The 16,854-nt window shown below is 34.8% G+C and overlaps 1 protein-coding gene and 1 long non-coding RNA gene across 3 annotated transcripts in view; one reads left to right on the top strand and one right to left on the bottom strand.

Moving 5' to 3' along the window:
* LOC125244061 (stonustoxin subunit alpha-like) overlaps positions 1-16,854 on the top strand; it is a 1,172,099-nt gene that overhangs the window by 497,722 nt on the left and 657,523 nt on the right. The gene's annotated exons all lie outside the window — the stretch shown is intronic.
* Positions 6,912-11,958, bottom strand: LOC125245344. The gene is made up of 3 exons (XR_007179494.1): positions 10,568-11,958; positions 8,878-8,991; positions 6,912-7,296 (listed from the first exon to the last, which is right to left on the bottom strand). It is a non-coding gene; the product is annotated as an uncharacterized LOC125245344 (long non-coding RNA).

Here is a 16,854-nt window from a genome sequence, read left to right as displayed (position 1 = left end):
TAATAAGTTAACTATTGCATTGCAAGGCACTGAAACAGTTCTTGATGCATTTGTTTATGTGATTTGTTTTCTCTTCTAAGCACAAAGGAAACTTAGTCCTTGTATGCAACGCAGCGCAACAAGCACCTGTTTTGCTATCTATTCACTGCGAAACGGACTAACTTACTGCAATGTAATGAATACGATAGTTCATTCATCGCAACACTACACGTTATGTGTTAGCTCTTCAATGCAATAGGAATAAGTTAGTTTTTGTACACAATGCAAGGAAACAGTGCATAACTTTCTTCTATTCACAACGTAATGTTAACTATTGTTTGCAATGCACTGAAACAGTTATTGATGCCTTGCAATGCAACATCACATGTGATTTGTTTTTTTCTTCGATGCACAAAGGAAATAGTTTTTGTATGCGCGACGCTGTGCAACAAGCGCCTGTCCTGTTATCTCTTCACCGCAAAACGCTTTTAGTAACTGCAACGCAATGCAGATGATATGTGTTAATCTCAACGCATAACGGATGCGTTAGTTCATTCATCGCAACAACACTCGTTATGTGTTATCTCTTCAATGCATAAGCAATAAGTTAGTCTAGTATACAATGCAAGTAAACAGTGCATAACTTACATAGTTGTATACATTGCAATGCAACAGCAGAAAATGTTATATTAATTTCTACTTTTCGCAGCGTAATAAGTGAACTATTATATGCACTGAAACAGTTCTTGCATTGCAATGCAACAGCATATATATATATTTTTTCTCTTCAATGCCCAAAGGAAAAGTTAGTTCTTGTATGCAACGCAGCGCAACAAGCACCTGATTTGTTTTCTTCAATGCACTTATTGCGCTGTGAATAAAATACATTGAATAGTAGAAATTAATATAACATTTTCTGCTTTTGCATTGCAATGCATACACCTAATATGTAAGTTATGCACTGTTTACTTGCATTGTATACAAGAACTAACTTATTGCTTATGCATTGAAGAGATAACACATAACATATGTGGTGTTGGCAAGAGTGAACTGTTTCATCCGAAATGCATTGAGATTTTAACACATAACATGTGCATTGCATTGCAGTTACTAAAAGCGTTTTGCGGTGAAGAGATAACACGACAGGCGCTTGTTGCACAGCCTTGCATACAAGAACTAACTATTTCCTTTGTGCATCGAAGAGAAAAGAAATCACATATGGTGTTGCATTGCAATGCATCAAGAACTGTTTCAGTTAATTGCAAACAATAGTTAAATTATTAAAGCTGTGCATTGAAGAAATGAATATAACACATGTGCTGTTGCATTTGCAAGGCATCAAGAACTGTTTCAGTGCATTGCAAACAATAGTTAACTTATGTTGTGCATAGAAGAAAAACAAAACAGGTGGTTGTTGCGATGCGTTGCATAACTCTTTCCTTTGTGGCTCGAAGAAAAAACAAATCACATGTGATGTTGCATTGTAAGGCAATGATTATGCTGAAACAGTTCAGCATAAGTGATTTGTTTTCTCTTCAAAGCACAAAGGAAAAGTTAGTTCATGTATGCAACGCAGCGCAACAAGCACCTGTTTTTTTTTTTTTCTATGCACAACATAAGTTAACTATTGTTTGCAATGCACTGAAACTGTTCTTGCATTGCAATGCAACAGCATATACGTGTTCGTTCTTGTATGCACTTATACTGTTGCATTGCAATGCATCAAGAACTGTTTCAGTGACTTAGTTAACTTATTACGCTGTAAATAGAAGAAATGTATATAAACTATGTGTTGCTGAATTGCAACGTGTGTTATGTAACGTGTATTTCCTTACATTGTACACAAGAACTACAATTCCACCTCCATTGAAGAGATAACACAAAAGACGTTGTGTTGCGATGAATGAACTAATTCATCCGTTATGCACTGAAGAGCATTGAATAACACATAACACATACATTGAATAGTAGTGACTTAAACGGTTGTGCAGTGCAGCGATAACGTGCATTTAATTGCAGTCACTTAATCCGTTATGCAGTGCAGAGATAACACGACAGGTGCTTGTCGCACTAGATGCATACAAGAACTAACTCTTTCCTTTCTGCATTGAAGAGAAAACAAGTCAAATTATGCTGGTGCATTGCAATGAATGCAAGAGCACCTGTTTCATTGTATTGCACACAATAATAAACTTATGTTGTGCATAGAAGAAATTAATAAAACATATATGTGCTGTTGTATTTCAATGCCTTCAGGAAATAACATGTAAGTTTATGCACTGTTTCCTTGCAATGGATACAAAAACTAACTTATTCCTATTGCATTGAAGAGATAACACATAACGAGTGGTGTTGCGATGAATGAACTGCATTGCATTGTAGTAAGTTATTGCGTGTCGCAGTGAATGAGATAACAAAACAGGTGCTTGTTGCACTGCGTTGCATACAAGAATTAACTTTTTCTTTGTGCATGGAAGAGAAAACAAATCACATATACCGTTACATTGCAATGCATCAAGAACAAGCCTGAGTTTTGTATATTACTTGCTCTTTGCCTCACTCTGATGTTACTTCAGCCATACATGAGTCTGACCTACTGAAAATATATCTGGCAAATTACTCCTCGATCATGAACTTTCTATACACACTCATTGACTTTACGTCAGCCAGACAGTAGTCCATATTTGACCTACTGAACAAATTTCTTGCAAAAGAGTACTCGATCTTGAACTTTTTATATTTATTTAAACACCCTTCTGATATCACATTAGCCATACTGTGGTCCATATTTGACCAAATGAACATATTTCTGTCCCAGGAGTATTCATTCTTGAACTTTCAATACATATTCATTGATTCACTCTGATGTTACTTCAGCCATATATGAACCCATTTTGACCTACTGAACAAATTTCTGGCAAATGGTTAGATCAGACAGAGAGAAGTCAATATTTGACCTACTGAACATATTTCTGGAAAATTAGACCTCAATCTTGAACTTTCTAAACTGACTCATTGACACCTTCTGAATTTATTTTAGCCGTACAGAAGTCCATATTAGACCTACTTAAAATGAGATTTTATCCCAATAGATCATGTATTTTGTATACATACTCTTTGCCTCACTCTGATGTTACTTCAACCATAAATGAGCCTATGTTTGACCTACAGAACATATTTCTGGTAAATCTTCTGATTTAATTTCAGCCATACAGAAGTCCATATTAGACCTACTTAAAATGATTATTGTCCCAAGAGTCCTCGATCATGAATTTTGTATACATACTCTGATGTTACTTCACCCATACATGAGCCTATGCTTGACCTACAGAACACATCTCTTGTAAATTAGACCTTGACAATAAACTTTTTAAACATACTCATTGACTCCTTATATGTCAGCCATAGAGTATTGCATATTTGACCTAAAGTACATATTTCTGGCCAAAGAGTCTTCAATCTTGAACTTTCTACTTTGAACTTTTGAACATTTCATACATTATTATTGACTTCTTCTGATGTTAAGTCTCCCATACAGAAGTCCATATTAGACCTACTGAACATATTTCTGGCAAATTAGTCCTCGATCATGAACTTCCTATACATACTTCTTGACTCCATCTGATGTTAGATAAGCCAGACAGTAGTCCATACTTGACCAGCTGAACATACCTCTGGCCAAAAGATTATTCAAAACTGAAGTTTTTTTTTTTATATATATATATATATACTCAATGACGACTTCTGATGTCAGTTCAGCCATATAGAAGTCTATATTTGACCTACTGAACATATTTCTGGCCCAAGAGTACTTGATCTTGAACTTTCTATACAAACTCACGGACTACTGATTTTATTTCAGCCATACAGAAATCGATATTGGACCTACTTAAAAAAAAAAAAAAAAAAAAAAAATTGTCCCCAGAGTCCTCGATCATGAGTTTTGTATATTACTTGCTCTTTGCCTCACTCTGATGTTACTTCAGCCATACATGAGTCTGACCTACTGAAAATATTTCTGGCAAATTACTCTTCGATCATGAACTTTCTATACACACTCATTGACTTTATCTGATATTACGTCAGCCAGATAGTGGTCCATATTTGACCTACTGAACAAATTTCTTGTCAAAGAGTACTTGATCATGAACTTTATATAACATGCCTCTCTCTATGTTGCTTCAGCCATAGAGTATTGCATATTTGACCTAATGGACATATTTCTAAGGATATTAGTCCTCAATCATGAACTTTCTATACATACTCATTGACTGCTTCTGATGATATGTCAGCCATAGCATATTGCATATTTGACCTAAAGGTCATATATATGGCCAAAGAGTACTCAATTTTGAACTTTTCATACATTACCATTGACTGCTTCTGATGTTACTTCACCCATACAGAAATCCATATTAGACTTACTGAATATATTTCTGGCAAATTATTCCTCAATCTAGAACATTATATAAACGCTCATTGACTCCTTCTGATTTTATTTCAGCCATACAGCAGTCCATATAAAACCTACTTCAAAACAATTTGTCCCAAGAGTCCTCAATCTTGAACTTTTTATACATGCTCATTGCCTCACTCTGATGTTACTTCAGCCATACTTGAGGCCATGTTTGACCTACTGAACATATTTGTGACAACTTAGTCCTCAATCCATGAACTGTTTATACAAACTCACTGACACTTTCTGATAATTCGTCAGCCATAGAGAATTGTATATTTGATCTAATGGATATATGTTTATTTGATCTAGAGCTTTTTTACATTAATATTGACTCCTACTGATGTTGCTTCAGCCATACAGAAGTCAACATTAGACCTACTGAACATATTTCTGGGCAAAGAGAATTGGATATTGAACTCTTTATATGTACTCATTGATGCCTTCTGATATTAATTCAGCTATACAGAAGTCCGTGTTTGACCTATTGAACATCTAGGAAATTAGTCCTCGATCAATTAGTTCCTATTCTCCATCTGATGTTAGATAAGCCAGATAGCTATGCAGTATTGCATATTTGACCTAAAGTACATATTTCTGGCCAAAGAGTCTTCAATCTTGAACTTTCTACTTTGAACTTTTGAACATTTCATACATTATTATTGACTTCTTCTGATGTTAAGTCTCCCATACAGAAGTCCATATTAGACCTACTGAACATATTTCTGGCAAATTAGTCCTCGATCATGAACTTCCTATACATACTTCTTGACTCCATCTGATGTTAGATAAGCCAGACAGTAGTCCATACTTGACCAGCTGAACATACCTCTGGCCAAAAGATTATTCAAAACTGAAGTTTTTTTTTTTTATATATATATATATATACTCAATGACGACTTCTGATGTCAGTTCAGCCATATAGAAGTCTATATTTGACCTACTGAACATATTTCTGGCCCAAGAGTACTTGATCTTGAACTTTCTATACAAACTCACGGACTACTGATTTTATTTCAGCCATACAGAAATCGATATTGGACCTACTTAAAAAAAAAAAAAATTGTCCCCAGAGTCCTCGATCATGAGTTTTGTATATTACTTGCTCTTTGCCTCACTCTGATGTTACTTCAGCCATACATGAGTCTGACCTACTGAAAATATTTCTGGCAAATTACTCTTCGATCATGAACTTTCTATACACACTCATTGACTTTATCTGATATTACGTCAGCCAGATAGTGGTCCATATTTGACCTACTGAACAAATTTCTTGTCAAAGAGTACTTGATCATGAACTTTATATAACATGCCTCTCTCTATGTTGCTTCAGCCATAGAGTATTGCATATTTGACCTAATGGACATATTTCTAAGGATATTAGTCCTCAATCATGAACTTTCTATACATACTCATTGACTGCTTCTGATGATATGTCAGCCATAGCATATTGCATATTTGACCTAAAGGTCATATATATGGCCAAAGAGTACTCAATTTTGAACTTTTCATACATTACCATTGACTGCTTCTGATGTTACTTCACCCATACAGAAATCCATATTAGACTTACTGAATATATTTCTGGCAAATTATTCCTCAATCTAGAACATTATATAAACGCTCATTGACTCCTTCTGATTTTATTTCAGCCATACAGCAGTCCATATAAAACCTACTTCAAAACAATTTGTCCCAAGAGTCCTCAATCTTGAACTTTTTATACATGCTCATTGCCTCACTCTGATGTTACTTCAGCCATACTTGAGGCCATGTTTGACCTACTGAACATATTTGTGACAACTTAGTCCTCAATCCATGAACTGTTTATACAAACTCACTGACACTTTCTGATAATTCGTCAGCCATAGAGAATTGGATATTTGATCTAATGGATATATGTTTATTTGATCTAGAGCTTTTTTACATTAATATTGACTCCTACTGATGTTGCTTCAGCCATACAGAAGTCAACATTAGACCTACTGAACATATTTCTGGGCAAAGAGAATTGGATATTGAACTCTTTATATGTACTCATTGATGCCTTCTGATATTAATTCAGCTATACAGAAGTCCGTGTTTGACCTATTGAACATCTAGGAAATTAGTCCTCGATCAATTAGTTCCTATTCTCCATCTGATGTTAGATAAGCCAGATAGCTATGCAGTATTGCATATTTGACCTAAAGTACATATTTCTGGCCAAAGAGTCTTCAATCTTGAACTTTCTACTTTGAACTTTTGAACATTTCATACATTATTATTGACTTCTTCTGATGTTAAGTCTCCCATACAGAAGTCCATATTAGACCTACTGAACATATTTCTGGCAAATTAGTCCTCGATCATGAACTTCCTATACATACTTCTTGACTCCATCTGATGTTAGATAAGCCAGACAGTAGTCCATACTTGACCAGCTGAACATACCTCTGGCCAAAAGATTATTCAAAACTGAAGTTTTTTTTTTATATATATATATATATATACTCAATGACGACTTCTGATGTCAGTTCAGCCATATAGAAGTCTATATTTGACCTACTGAACATATTTCTGGCCCAAGAGTACTTGATCTTGAACTTTCTATACAAACTCACGGACTACTGATTTTATTTCAGCCATACAGAAATCGATATTGGACCTACTTAAAAAAAAAAAAAATTGTCCCCAGAGTCCTCGATCATGAGTTTTGTATATTACTTGCTCTTTGCCTCACTCTGATGTTACTTCAGCCATACATGAGTCTGACCTACTGAAAATATTTCTGGCAAATTACTCTTCGATCATGAACTTTCTATACACACTCATTGACTTTATCTGATATTACGTCAGCCAGATAGTGGTCCATATTTGACCTACTGAACAAATTTCTTGTCAAAGAGTACTTGATCATGAACTTTATATAACATGCCTCTCTCTATGTTGCTTCAGCCATAGAGTATTGCATATTTGACCTAATGGACATATTTCTAAGGATATTAGTCCTCAATCATGAACTTTCTATACATACTCATTGACTGCTTCTGATGATATGTCAGCCATAGCATATTGCATATTTGACCTAAAGGTCATATATATGGCCAAAGAGTACTCAATTTTGAACTTTTCATACATTACCATTGACTGCTTCTGATGTTACTTCACCCATACAGAAATCCATATTAGACTTACTGAATATATTTCTGGCAAATTATTCCTCAATCTAGAACATTATATAAACGCTCATTGACTCCTTCTGATTTTATTTCAGCCATACAGCAGTCCATATAAAACCTACTTCAAAACAATTTGTCCCAAGAGTCCTCAATCTTGAACTTTTTATACATGCTCATTGCCTCACTCTGATGTTACTTCAGCCATACTTGAGGCCATGTTTGACCTACTGAACATATTTGTGACAACTTAGTCCTCAATCCATGAACTGTTTATACAAACTCACTGACACTTTCTGATAATTCGTCAGCCATAGAGAATTGGATATTTGATCTAATGGATATATGTTTATTTGATCTAGAGCTTTTTTACATTAATATTGACTCCTACTGATGTTGCTTCAGCCATACAGAAGTCAACATTAGACCTACTGAACATATTTCTGGGCAAAGAGAATTGGATATTGAACTCTTTATATGTACTCATTGATGCCTTCTGATATTAATTCAGCTATACAGAAGTCCGTGTTTGACCTATTGAACATCTAGGAAATTAGTCCTCGATCAATTAGTTCCTATTCTCCATCTGATGTTAGATAAGCCAGATAGCTATGCAGTATTGCATATTTGACCTAAAGTACATATTTCTGGCCAAAGAGTCTTCAATCTTGAACTTTCTACTTTGAACTTTTGAACATTTCATACATTATTATTGACTTCTTCTGATGTTAAGTCTCCCATACAGAAGTCCATATTAGACCTACTGAACATATTTCTGGCAAATTAGTCCTCGATCATGAACTTCCTATACATACTTCTTGACTCCATCTGATGTTAGATAAGCCAGACAGTAGTCCATACTTGACCAGCTGAACATACCTCTGGCCAAAAGATTATTCAAAACTGAAGTTTTTTTTTTTATATATATATATATACTCAATGACGACTTCTGATGTCAGTTCAGCCATATAGAAGTCTATATTTGACCTACTGAACATATTTCTGGCCCAAGAGTACTTGATCTTGAACTTTCTATACAAACTCACGGACTACTGATTTTATTTCAGCCATACAGAAATCGATATTGGACCTACTTAAAAAAAAAAAAAATTGTCCCCAGAGTCCTCGATCATGAGTTTTGTATATTACTTGCTCTTTGCCTCACTCTGATGTTACTTCAGCTCTTTGACCTACTGAAAATATTTCTCAAATTACTCTTCTCTGAACTTTCTATACACACTCATTGACTTTATGTTACTTCAGCCATAGTGGTCCATATTTGACCTACTGAACAAATTTCTTGTCAAAGAGTACTTGATCATGAACTTTATATAACATGCCTCTCTCTATGTTGCTTCAGCCATAGAGTATTGCATATTTGACCTAATGGACATATTTCTAAGGATATTAGTCCTCAATCATGAACTTTCTATACATACTCATTGACTGCTTCTGATGATATGTCAGCCATAGCATATTGCATATTTGACCTAAAGGTCATATATATGGCCAAAGAGTACTCAATTTTGAACTTTTCATACATTACCATTGACTGCTTCTGATGTTACTTCACCCATACAGAAATCCATATTAGACTTACTGAATATATTTCTGGCAAATTATTCCTCAATCTAGAACATTATATAAACGCTCATTGACTCCTTCTGATTTTATTTCAGCCATACAGCAGTCCATATAAAACCTACTTCAAAACAATTTGTCCCAAGAGTCCTCAATCTTGAACTTTTTATACATGCTCATTGCCTCACTCTGATGTTACTTCAGCCATACTTGAGGCCATGTTTGACCTACTGAACATATTTGTGACAACTTAGTCCTCAATCCATGAACTGTTTATACAAACTCACTGACACTTTCTGATAATTCGTCAGCCATAGAGAATTGGATATTTGATCTAATGGATATATGTTTATTTGATCTAGAGCTTTTTTACATTAATATTGACTCCTACTGATGTTGCTTCAGCCATACAGAAGTCAACATTAGACCTACTGAACATATTTCTGGGCAAAGAGAATTGGATATTGAACTCTTTATATGTACTCATTGATGCCTTCTGATATTAATTCAGCTATACAGAAGTCCGTGTTTGACCTATTGAACATCTAGGAAATTAGTCCTCGATCAATTAGTTCCTATTCTCCATCTGATGTTAGATAAGCCAGATAGCTATGCAGTATTGCATATTTGACCTAAAGTACATATTTCTGGCCAAAGAGTCTTCAATCTTGAACTTTCTACTTTGAACTTTTGAACATTTCATACATTATTATTGACTTCTTCTGATGTTAAGTCTCCCATACAGAAGTCCATATTAGACCTACTGAACATATTTCTGGCAAATTAGTCCTCGATCATGAACTTCCTATACATACTTCTTGACTCCATCTGATGTTAGATAAGCCAGACAGTAGTCCATACTTGACCAGCTGAACATACCTCTGGCCAAAAGATTATTCAAAACTGAAGTTTTTTTTATATACTCAATGACGCCTTCTGATGTCAGTTCAGCCATATAGAAGTCTATATTTGACCTACTGAACATATTTCTGACCCAAGAGTACTTGATCTTGAACTTTCTATACAAACTCACGGACTACTGATTTTATTTCAGCCATACAGAAATCGATATTGGACCTACTTAAAAAAAAAAAAAAAATTGTCCCCAGAGTCCTCGATCATGAGTTTTGTATATTACTTGCTCTTTGCCTCACTCTGATGTTACTTCAGCCATACATGAGTCTGACCTACTGAAAATATTTCTGGCAAATTACTCTTCGATCATGAACTTTTTATACACACTCATTGACTTCATCTGATATTACGTCAGCCAGACAGTAGTCCATATTTGAACTACTGAACAAATTTCTTGTTAAAGAGTACTTGATCATGAACTTTATATAACATGCCTCTCTGTCATGTTGCTTCAGCCATAGAGTACTGCATATTTGACCTAAGGATATTAGTCCTCAATCATGAACTTTCTATACATACTCATTGACTGCTTCTGATGATACGTCAGCCATAGCATATTGAATATTTGACCTAAAGGTCATATATATGGCCAAAGAGTACTCAATATTGAACCTTTCCTACTTTACCATTGACTGCTTCTGATGTTACTTCACCCATACAGAAATACATATTAGACTTACTGAATATATTTCTGGCAAATTAGTCCTCAATCTAGAACATTCTATAAACGCTCATTGACTCCTTCTGATTTTTTTTCAGCCATACAGATGTCCATATAAAACCTACTTCAAAAAAATTTGTCCCAAGAGTCCTCAATCTTGAACTTTCTATACATGCTCATTGCCTCACTCTGATGTTACTTTAGCCATATACATGAGGCCTTTTTTGACCTACTGAACACATTTCTGGCAAATTAGTCATGAATGTCCTATCATCCATCTGATGTTAGATAAGCCAAACAGTAGTCCATATTTGACCGACTGAACATACTTCTGGCCAAAAGATTATTCAACACTGAAGTTTTTTTATTTACTCAATGACGCCTTCTGATGTCACTTCAGTCATATAGAAGTCTTTATTTGACCTACTGAACATATTTCTGGCCCAAGTGTACTGGATCTTGAACTTTCTATACAATCTCACGGACTACTGATTTTATTTCAGCCATACAGAAATTGATATTGGACCTACTTAAAAAAAAAAAAAAAAAATGTCCTCAGAGTCCTCGATCTCAAGTTTTTTTATACTGTTCCTCTTTGCCTCACTCTGATGTTACTTCAGCCATACATGAGCCCATGTTTGACCAACTGAAAATATTTCTGGCAAATTACTCCTTGATCATGAACTTTCTATACACAATCATTGACTTTATCTGATATTATTTCAGCCAGACAGTAGTCCATATTTGACCTACTGAACAAATTTCTTGCCAAAGAGTACTTGGCAATGAACTTTATATACATGCCTCACTCTCATCTTGCTTCAGCCATAGAGTTTTGCATATTTGACCAGTACTTACATATTTCTAAGGATATTAGTCCTCGATCATGAACTTTCTATACATACTCATTGAACCCTTTGATTTTATTTCATCCAGACAGTAGTCCATATTAGACTTACTAAACATATTACTGGCAAAAGAGTATTTGATATTGAACTTATTATACATACTCATTGAAGCCTTCTGATATCAGATCAGCCATATAGAAGTCCATTTTTATGTCCTACAGTTTTTTCTGTCCCAAGAATCTTTCATCATGAACTTTCTACACATACTTGTTGCCTCAGTATGATGTTAATTCAGCCAAATTTCTGGAAAATTATTCCTCGATCATGAACTTTTTATACATACATATTGAGTGCTTTTAATGACACGTCAGCAATAAAGTATTGCATATTTGACCTAATGGACATATTTCTATCAAATTTGTCCTCAATCATGAACTTTCTTTTTTTTTTTTTCTTCTTCTTTTTTTTTTTCATGCTCACTGACTTTTTGAGTGTATTTGTTAGATCGATCATCCAGACAGTAGTCAATATTAGGTCTGCTGAATACATTTCTGGCCAAAAGGTATTTGATATTGAACTTTTTATATATACTCATTGATGCCTTCTGATGTCACATCAGTCATATATAGATGTCCATACTGTATTTGACCTACTGAACATATTTCTGACCCAAGAGTCCTCAATCATGAATTTTCTCTACAGACTCATTTTCTCCTTCTGATGTTACATCAGACTGACAGTAGTCCATATTTGCCATGATGAACATATTTCTGGCCCAAGAGTACTCGATCTTGAACTTTCTGTACAGACTCATTGACTCGTGATGTTACATCAGACCAACAGTAATCCATATTTGCCATGATGTACATTTTTCTGGCCCAAGAGTACTCAATATTGAACTTTCCATACATATTCATTGACTCAAGAAGAGTAGTTCATATTAGACCTACTTTTTAAATTTTTTCTATCCAAAGAGACCTTGAACATGAACTTTTTGTACATATTCATTGTGTCACTCTGATGTTACTTTAGCCATACACGGCCCCATGTTTGACCTACTGAACATTTTTCTGGCCCGAGTACTCGATGTTGAACTTTCCATACATATTCATTGACTCAAGAACAGTAGTCCATATTAGACCTACTTTTTACATTTTTTCTATCCAAAGAGTCCTCGATCATGAACATTCTATACATATTCATTGACTCCTGCTGCTGCTATAAAAAAAGTGCATATGTGACATAATGAACATTTGTCTGGCCAAAAAGTACTTGATCTTGATCTTTCTATACACACTTGTTGACTCTGACTTCTGATGTTACATCGGACAGAAAGTAGTCCATATTTGACTTACTGAACATATTTCTGCCTCAAGAGTCCTCGATCATGAACATTCTACACGTACTCATTGATTCTGATGATATGTCAGCCATACAGAAGTCCATATTTGACTTATTGAACATATTTCTGGCAAAAGAGTGGCCAATCATGAACATTCAAAACATAATAATTCACTATTTCTGATTTTACATCAAACATACAGAAGGCCAATATTTGACATCCTGACATATTTCTGGCCAAAGAGAACTCGATATTTAACTTTCTCTTTCTGCTCATTGACTCCTTCTGATGATACGTCAGCCATATATTAGTCCATATGTGAACTTCATGAACATATTTCTGGCCGAAGATCTTGAACTTTCAAAATATACACTTGGCCTCTTTCTGATGTTACATCAGCCATAGCGAAGTCCATATTTGACCTACTGAACATATTTCTGGCCCAAATATCGTCGATCATGAACTTTCTATCATTAACTCCTGGTGATAAGTCAGCCATACAATAGTCCACATCTGACCAAGTGAACATATTTCTGGCCCAAGAGTACTCGGTCTTGAACTTTTTATACATTCTCATTGACTCCTTCTGATGATACATCAGCCATGCAGAAGTCCATATTTGACCTACTAAACATGAGAGAGGGGCAAAGAGTATGTTTAAAAAATTCATGTTTGAGAACTCTTGGGATGAAAAATTTAAGTTTGATATGAAAGTATATAAAGTTCAAGATCAAGTGCTCTTGAGCCAAAACATATTCTTACATATTCAGCTTCTTTAGAACCAATATGGACTATGGACTGTCTGATGTAACATCAGAAGGAGTCTAATTTGGCAGAATTATGTTCAATAGGTCAAAAATTGGCTCATATATAGCTAAAGTAAGGCTATGAGTATGTACAGAAAGTTCATGATCAAGGACTCTTGGAACAGAAAAAAAAAATGATCAAGTTTAATATGGACTTCTGTATGGCTGACATATCATCAGAAGCAGTGAATGAATATGTATGAAAAGTTTATTATCGAGGACTAATTTTGCTGGAAATATGTTCAGTAGGTCAAATTTGGGCTCATGTACTTTTGAAGTAACATTAGAGTGAGGCAATGAGAATGTATAGAAAGTTCATGGTTGAGGACTTTTGGGACAGAAAAAAGAATGTAAGGTATGGACTTCAGTGTGAGTGGAGTAATTTCAGATGGAGTCAACGGTAATGTATAAAAAGTTCAAGATTGAGGACTCTTGGGCCAGAAGTATGTTCATTAGGTCAAATATATACTACTTTCTCTCGGATATAACATCAAAAGGAGTCAACAAGTCTGTATAGAAAGGACTCTTAAGCCAGAAATATGTTTAAGTAGGTCAAATATGCAATACTCTATGACATATGATCAGAAGGAGTCAATGATTGTGTTTAAAAAGTTCATGAGCAAGAAATATGTTCAGTTGGTCTAATATGGACATCTGTATGGTGGAAGTAACACTGGAAGGGGTCAATGAGTATGTATAGAAAGTTCAAGATCAAGTGCTATTGGGCCAGAAATATGTTTATTAGGTCAAATATGGACTATCAGAAGACGTCAATGAGCGTAAAATTCAGTATCGAATACTTTTTGGCCAGAAATATTTTCAGTAGGTTAAATTTGGACAACTGCCTGGCTGATGTAAAATCAGATAAAGTCAATGAATTATGTATAGAAAGTTCATGATCGAGGATTAATTTGCCAGAAATGTGTTCAATAGGTCAAACACGGACTTCTGTTTAGCTGAATGAATATGAGAAGGCATCAATGATTACATGTAAGAAGTTCAACATCCAATTCTCATCGCCCAGAAATATGTTCAGTATAGGTCTAATTTTGACCTATACGGGTGAAGCAACATCAATAGGAGTCAATGGTAATGTAAAAAAGTTCAAGATCGAATAAATATATATCCATTAGTTCAAATATCCAATTCTCTATGGCTGACGTATCATCAGAAAGTGTCAATGAGTTTGTACAAACAGTTCATGATCAAGGACTAAGTTGCCAGAAATATGTTCAGTAGGTCAAACAAGAAAGTTTGGGATCGAGGGCTGTATGGCTGAAGTAACATCAGAGTGAAGCAATGAGTATGTTGAGGAGTTCAGGACTCTTGGGCCAGAAAAATATTTATTAGATCAAATATGGACTACTGTATGGCTGATGTCAATGAGTCTGTATAGAAAGTTCATGATCGAGGAGTAATTTGCCAGAAATATTTTCAGTAGTTCAAACATGGGCTCATGTATGGCTGAAGTAACATCAGAGTGAGGCAAAGAGCAAGAGTATACAAAACTCTGAGGATTCTGAGGATAATTTTTTTAAGTAGGTCTAATATCGATTTATATATGGCTGAAATAAAATCAGTAGTCCGTGAGTTTGTATAGAAAGTTCAAGATTGAGTACTCTTGGGCCAGAAATATGTTCAGTAGGTCAAATATGGGCTTCTATATGGCTGAAGTGACATCAGTAGGCCTCAATGAGTATGTTTGGCCATATATATGTTCAATTGGTCAAATATGGACTACTATCTGGCTTATCTAACATCAGATGGAGTCAATAAGTATGTATAGGAAGTGCATGATCGAGGACTAATTTGCCAGAAATATGTTCAGTAGGTCTAATATGGACTTCTGTATGGGAGACTTAATATCAGAAGGAGTCAATAATAATGTATGAAACTTTCAAAAGTTTACAGTAGAAAGTTCAAGATCAAATACTCTTTAGCGAGAAATATGTCCTTTAGGTCAAATATGCAATACTCTATGGCTGACGTATCATCATAAGGAGTCAAGGAGTATGTTTAAAAAGTTTATTATGGTCTACTTTGCAAGAGATTTGTTCTGTAGGTAAAACATAGGCTCATGTATGGGTGATGTAACATCAGAGTGAGTATGTATTTTATGTAGGTCTAATATGGACTTCTGTGTGGCTGAAACAAAATCAGAAGGCGTCAATGACTATATAAAAAACTTCAGTGTTGAATAATCTTTTGGCCAGAAGTATGTTCAGTTGGTCAAATATGTCCTTTATGTCAAATATGCAATACTAATGAGTATGTTTAAAAAGTTCATGAGCAAGGACAAATTTACCAGAGATATGTTCTGTAGGTCAAACATTGGCTCATGTATGGTTGAAGTTAACATCAGAGCAAGGAGTATGTATACAAAGTCTCCTGGGACAAAAACTAATTTTAAGTAGGTCTAATATGTATGTCTATATTTCTGTATGGCTGAAATAAATTCAGAATGAGTCAGTTTAGAAAGTTCAAGATTGAGGTCTAATTTGCCAGAAATATGTTCAGTAAGTCAAACAAATTACTAAATTGGTTGATGTTACAACAAAAGGCATCAATGAGTATATAAAAAAAGTTCAATATCAAATACTGTTTGGTCAGAAATATGTTCTGTCTTTCATTTATGGACTACTGTCTGACTGCTTTAACATCAGTCAATGAGTATGTATAGAAAATTCATGACTGAGGACTAATTTGCCAGAAATATGCCCATTAGATCAAACATGCAATACTCTTTGACTGACGTATCATCAAAAGGCATCAACAGTTAAATATAAAATTTCAAGATCGAGTACTCTTTGGACAGAAATATGTTCTTTAGGTCTAATATGGACTACTTGGGCGGATGATCTAACATCAGATGGAGTCAATGAGTAAAGAAAGTTCATGAATGAGGGAGGACTTGTTTGCCAGAAAAGTCCCTATTAGGTCGAATATGCAAAACTCTATGGCTTACGTATCATCCAAAGGAGTCAATAATTATATATAAAAGTTCCAAATCGAGTACTCTTTGGCTAGAAATATGTCCTTTATGTCAAATATGCAATACTCTTTGGCTGACGTGTTATCATGTTTCATTGAGTATGTTTAAAAAGTGCT

Source organism: Megalobrama amblycephala, linkage group LG1, assembly GCF_018812025.1.
Source record: "Megalobrama amblycephala isolate DHTTF-2021 linkage group LG1, ASM1881202v1, whole genome shotgun sequence".
NCBI classification, from domain to species: domain Eukaryota; kingdom Metazoa; phylum Chordata; class Actinopteri; order Cypriniformes; family Xenocyprididae; genus Megalobrama; species Megalobrama amblycephala.
This window is presented reverse-complemented; position numbering and strand designations above follow the sequence as displayed.